We start from the raw sequence: 6,653 nt of genomic DNA on the forward strand, positions 1-6,653 counted from the left end.
TATTATTATTATTATTATTATTATTATTATAGGTATTATTATTATTATTATTATATGTAAGAATTAATCTGACAGTTATAATAAATTAAATAATTAGTCAAAATAATTATGATAATTAATGAGATTGAATTCTAATCACGGCACGTCATTAAATTTCTATAGTTATTAGTTACTGATGGAAATGTAACATTTAAATAATATATATGTATATACGTATATATGTGTATACATATATACATACACGACTTTAATTAGATAGATACTAAGTGCATGAAAGAAAGCGACTATTGCTATTTTGTAGTTTAATTTATCGATGTAGCTCGTTCAATTATTGAATTATTTAAATGACATATGAGTGAGAACCTCAGGATAGATATATCTTGAGAGTAGTTGGGCAAGATTTTCTGGTTTGGCTTCTTAATTGTCTTTTCTTGTGAGTATATTCGTCGTTTAACATTTGAATACTCTGATGAAGGACAAAAAAATATTAATTTATTTTTGCCAATTATATAGCTCTATGAAATGTATGATTATTGTAGCCATCCGTTCAGTTTTGAAAGCATATGATTGGTCTGAGTGCGGTCCTTCTACAAAGACTGTCCAAATTTTTTCTTAATTGGGTTTGGCCGAAATGAATTGCATGTTATTACAAGTCATCTTATTCTTTCTTTGAAAAATGCTATAAAATTCTTTTGGTACTCTATTTGTCACTTTCTCTCTTCTTTTTTTATTCTATTCATGACGTGGATGTCAAGTTAAAATTTTAATTTAGTACGTCCAAACATAATTATTAATGTCAGGTCCTTTGGCTCTTTATAGGACCTAAAAGATTTTCAAAAATAGGATTGGATAATACCTGCATAATGCGCAGTGTCTTGTGCCTCTTTAGGGAGAAAAAATAAGTTTTTAATTGTTATATTTTTATTATTAATTATTCATTAAATATATAAATTTAATGATATAATAAGATAAGAATTAATTTTTATTAATTTTTATTAATTTTTTTAATTAACTATTTAATATTGTCAAACGATTAAAATAGCGATACCGTTAAAACACGTCTCAAAATATTATAGATATATGATGCAAAATAACATTTGTACTAGTCCAGATTATATGATTATGGTTGCCTTACAAATAACTTGAATCAATATCGTTCATCATATCCTCTTATCTTTAAAATAAAACTCTCTCTCTCTCTTATTTTTGTAATAACCGCACACAGCCCTAAGCAATTAAGGATCGATGTGACTATGATCATGTTCATCGAGAACTCTCTTTCCTTCTCTCTATCTCTCTCATTGTTCGAGTTTTATTTTTGTAATAACCACACACACCCCTAACTAATCCAAGATATGATCGTGTTCATTGAGAATTATAGTTTGGAGCATGAAGATCATGTTTGTGGTTATGGAGGTCGTAAGGTTATCCTCGGTGAATCCTAAACAGTACAGATCGTGAGTCAGATCTAGAACCGATCAAAAATGCTTCCGCATGTGTACCTGATAATTTTCCTTAATCTACGAAAAGTTCATAAAAGCAAGTTCTATGAATGTAAATACGACACTATCAAGTTCTCACTCTTATTCATTAATAAAATATAATATATATGTGGAAATGTTTTGAAGAAGTTAGGGTCAGGCTACCAAAAAAGAAAATAAAAGTCTTCATTAAAACACTCAACCAAGAAAACCTAATGGAAAAACACCATGGAGTAGAAAAGAGTGTGTTATTCAGGCCTCGTTCATTTCGTCGATTCAAATTTAGAATTCGAGTTTTACTACAGTAAAAAGCTCTCAGAAACAATCACATCTAACTTTTTTGCTACAGTAAAAAGCTCTCACATAAAGTCACATCTCAACTCGAATTAAAAACTTGAATCAACAAACTGAACGGGGAGTTTAGTCTTATTTACACTTAAAGAATTCTCACTTCGAGAGAATAGGCAGTTTTATGTAGTTGAGAAGAGTTCAAGATATCAAGTGGACATTGAAAGACTTGCGTCCACTTGCACTTCAATCGTGGAGACGAGAATAGTAAAAAAGACAAATTAATTAAAGCTCTTCAGGTTGTTGTTTAAAACATTTTAATATGTTAAACGTGTTCTTTTTAAAATCTCAAAATATACGATTTAGATCTTTAATATTTATGTTATATAAAATTACGAACATGTTTTAGGTGCTCTAGTAATCAATTGAATTTTTTAAAATTATGTTGCGCAACTCGTTACGTATTTTTCTAATATCATGTGATTTATTATTTTAATATACACCTTTATAAATTTAACGACGAATAAATGTTTTATGGTCAATTTTCTATTGGAGAATCTTCTATTTTATCATAACATATACAATTTTTTTTTTCTAATAACTACAACGGTTTATTATTAGGTTATTTACACTATGCCTTTTATGCGTTTAAATTTATGATTTTAATTCTGCTACAGTGTTTTCTTCTCATAAAAAATTAAATTTTAGATGTCAAAATAAAAAATAACTAATTTAAACGCATGAACTAAACGAGCCCTTAATAGGTGATAGTTTTATTTCCATTCTATAGTTTTCGTAAAAGAAAGCTCAAATTCTTTAAATATTGGCAGGCAAATTATTCAGTTATTCCTCCAATTATAGATCATGTTTGGAGTTTATTTTGTTTTTGTTTTTCACATTTTTCGAGAAAGAAAAAATAAAAACGGAAAAAATGACGTTTGACACAATTAAATACAAAAAACGAAAATGAAAACAATTTTTTTAGTTTAGTGTAAAATGAGAGAAAAATAAAAAATGACTTTTAGTTGTTTTTCATTTTTTATTTTTGTTTTGCATTAATGGATTTTTTATACTAAAAATAATCTATTGATAAAATTACCACATGCATTTTTAAAAATAATTCATGTCTGATATTGAAAATATTTTTATTTTTATTTTTAAACAAAAAATAAAATTATTTTAAAATGAGTTCTAAACGCATCGATAAAAATCTTATCACAAATATCTCAAGAACCTCAATTTGATACTTAATTAATAATAAACAATTTTCAATAAAATAATAATAATAATTTATGAGATGTTTAATTCATGAATTAGAATCATGAGATTATAATTATTTTTTATTTATGTGTATTTTTTATAAAAAAAATACTATAACAAATTATGAATTATAATTCAAATTATGGTATGAATTCTCATACCAAACGTCTCTTTATTTTTTAAAAGAAAATAATTTTTATTTTCTATTTTTAGTGGGGCTACACATATTTTTAGTGGGATTGCAGCCACCATAAAAATAAAAATTATTTTCCTTAGAAAATTAAAAAATTATTATTATTTTACTAAAAATTGTTTATTATTCATTAGGTTTAAGTTCACGTGAGCAGCAGTGAATCGTTACCTGACAGTAGACGCAGGTCGAGACAGGAATAATTAAAGCAGCGCACAGCGCAAAAGATATCTGCCAGTACTTTTTGAGATCTAACCATAGATTCAAGTGCTTACCTCATCTACATAAACATCCATGGAATACAATTTTTTACCGTTATTAGACGGAGTCATTATTAATCTTGTCGGTCGTTTTGGACTCTTTCTGATGACGTGGTGAATAATTACTGGACAAGAGTAAGTTTTCTCAGTGCATCTCATCGTACAATAATCTAATAGCAAAGACAGCGATGCACACTGGGTGCGCAGTTTAACATATCTTCGGCGCGCGAAGGGCTTAAAGCAGCGTGTCTGATAACGTGCGCACGGTGCGGTGGGGACTGGACAGCCATGCCTGATCGTGTAGTCACATCAATTTCCCCTTAATCAAAGTGGAAATCTTTATTCGAAGCATAATTGAAACACGTTAATTTGTGTGTACGGCACCTCCTGTTTGTAAAATATTTCCCAATGGTTTTTCTTTTTATAATAAAAATTAAAAGGGTATTTTCTGGGGGTGAAAATGTATACATAAATTTATTCTCTAATAAAACCCTTATAATAAAATCAGGCCTCGTTCGTTTCGCTGATTCGAGTTTAGAATTTGAGTTTTGCTACAGTAAAAAGCTCTCACAAACAATCACATCTAACTTTTTTGCTACAGTAAAAAGCTCTCACATACAATCACATCTCAACTCAAATTCTAAACTCGAATAATCGAAATGAACGAGGCGTCAGTTTCTAATTATTACACCTAATTAAGATTATATAAAATTAAAAATTTATATAAAATATATAATTTTTTTTACAAATTTTATAATTAAAAAATAACTATTAGTAATTCATAATTTCTAATATTACAAGAGAAGCTCTCATAAATCACATATAAATATATTGCATATGTGCCTCTCTAATATGCAAACAATAGCATATATAAACATTTTAATATTAACTGAAATATATAGAACACGTTTGTTTAATATACTTAATTTAAATAATTGATTCTGTTATAATATTTTTTTTTAAAAAAAATTTAAAATTTAAATGTCAGAATAAAAAATTATAATTTAAATATACCTTTTAAACCAGCTCATAATAATTATAAATAAAATTAAAAATAAAAAGAATTACTATATAATAATTTTAGGGACAATATTGTTTTAGATAATAAGTTCAAATCACTTTAATTTAAATTTAAACAATATTTTTTTTAAAATAAATTAAATGTGATTATTTTTAAAAAATTTTTACTGTAAGTAAACTCAAATCGATAAAATAAACGAGACATGTAATGCATTGACGAAGAAAAATTTATAGGCTATAATATTACTTTTCTTGCATTGAAAAATAATTTTTAAAATCATCAAAGAAACATTTTTTTTTATAGAAAATGAAAAACTAACATAAGCCCTTTTGTTTTTCTTTTTTTTCTATTCTTTTAAGAAACGTTTAATTTATAAATTATTATTATAAAATTAAAATTATTTTTAATTTATGTATATTTTTTATAAAAAAAAATATTATAATAAATTATAAACTATAATTTAAATTATATATGAATTCTCTTACTAAATGTCTTTCTTAATCTTTAATTTTTCTTGATCGGGGGGCTAGAAAACACAAGCCCCTGCCCACCCACAGCATTATTCATCATGGCCGAACAACCACTGTAAAATTGGCCCTCACAGCATTATTCATCATGGCCGAACAACCACTGTAAAATTGGCCCTCCTGTCAACTTCATCTTAATCGAAATAATATTTGCTTTAGTGGGTTTTGAGAGGACACTAAAATATGGGCGGTTGTGGTTTTGCTACTTTGAAAGGTCACGGGTCTTATCCTAGTAGGGTTCCAAATGCTGTGATTCATGGGCGTACTTTATTGAATTAGAGTTCTTGTTTAGGCGCATATTTTGGCGCAGTTAAAGCCTGAAATCTCTGTATCTTCTTCTATCTCAGATCTTTTTCTTCTACTAGATCTATAAGTTGCATGACTCAAAACCCGTTTCGATTGTCTAATTTCTTTTCAAGTTTTGTAAGGTCGATCTTAGTTTTTGTGGTCTCTTGTAACTTTGCTTATATGTTTTTGAAGTTCTTCTTCCTAGGGTTAAGTCGCTTGTATGTGCTTTAAATTATATTCGTTGTCGGTTTTCTTGGAGCTAGCTGTTGTAGTTATGATGCTGGCTGGATCTGTTTCAGATGATGAACTTGAACGGTATATTTTGGGTTTTATTTTTTAGAGTTTAACTTGAGTATAATTTTTGAGTTGAATTTGAGTTATAATTTAAGTTAAACTTGTAATTTGAGTTTGTGTTTGATTGTGTACATTTGAGTTATGGTTTGAGATAAGAATTTTTTTGAGTTTGTATTTGAGTGGGTCAAAACTTGAATTTGTATTTAGATAGTATTTTAATAAAAACTCAATGCTGATAAAAAATTTTAACAGGGTATTTGGATCTGGTTTTATTCTTCTTTTCGTTGTTAACGCATAGAAAAAAAAATCATCTCAATCAGAATTAAAACGAAAAAGTTATAACATTTTTAAGAATAGAAAAAATATTGTTCATTAATTTGAATTCGAGTTTCTGAACTCAAGTTGAAGAGAAAACTTAAACTCGAGTTTTAGTCCTAAACTCAAGTTTGAACTCGAGTTTAAACTCGAGTTTAAACTTAAAAGAACACAAACTCGAATAAAATTGTAACTCGAGTTACATTTTTTTAAATTTTTCACTCAAAAGAACAAGTCATTCTTTACTTAGTTTTTTTTTCATCATGCTTTGAGAAAAGAAATCTTTACTTTTTAGAAATTTGTACCTCATTCATTTTATCAATTTAAATTTAAATTTTAAATTTTATTATAGTAAAAAATTATTAAAAATAGTCACATTTAGGATTTGTAATAATTTTTTTTAAGGAGACGTTTGGTTCATAGATTCAAAATCATCATTCAGTATCATTCTCATTTTACTTGTGTTTTTTATAAGAGAAAATAATGTAGTAAATCACGAACCATGATTCGAATCATAACACAAATCTTCTTTCTAATCGTCTCCTAAATTTTTAATTTGAATTAATATGTGATTTTATATGAAAGTTTAATTTGAATTGATGAAATAAACGAAATTTTAAATTTTTTTATTACAATAAAAAATATTAATATAAAATTATATCCCAATTTAAGTTAAAAATTCCAATCAATGAATTAATGACTCGTTCACTTTGCGGATTCGAGTTTTCA

Source organism: Morus notabilis, unplaced genomic scaffold, assembly GCF_000414095.1.
Source record: "Morus notabilis unplaced genomic scaffold, ASM41409v2 Scaffold409, whole genome shotgun sequence".
In the NCBI taxonomy this organism is placed as follows: domain Eukaryota; kingdom Viridiplantae; phylum Streptophyta; class Magnoliopsida; order Rosales; family Moraceae; genus Morus; species Morus notabilis.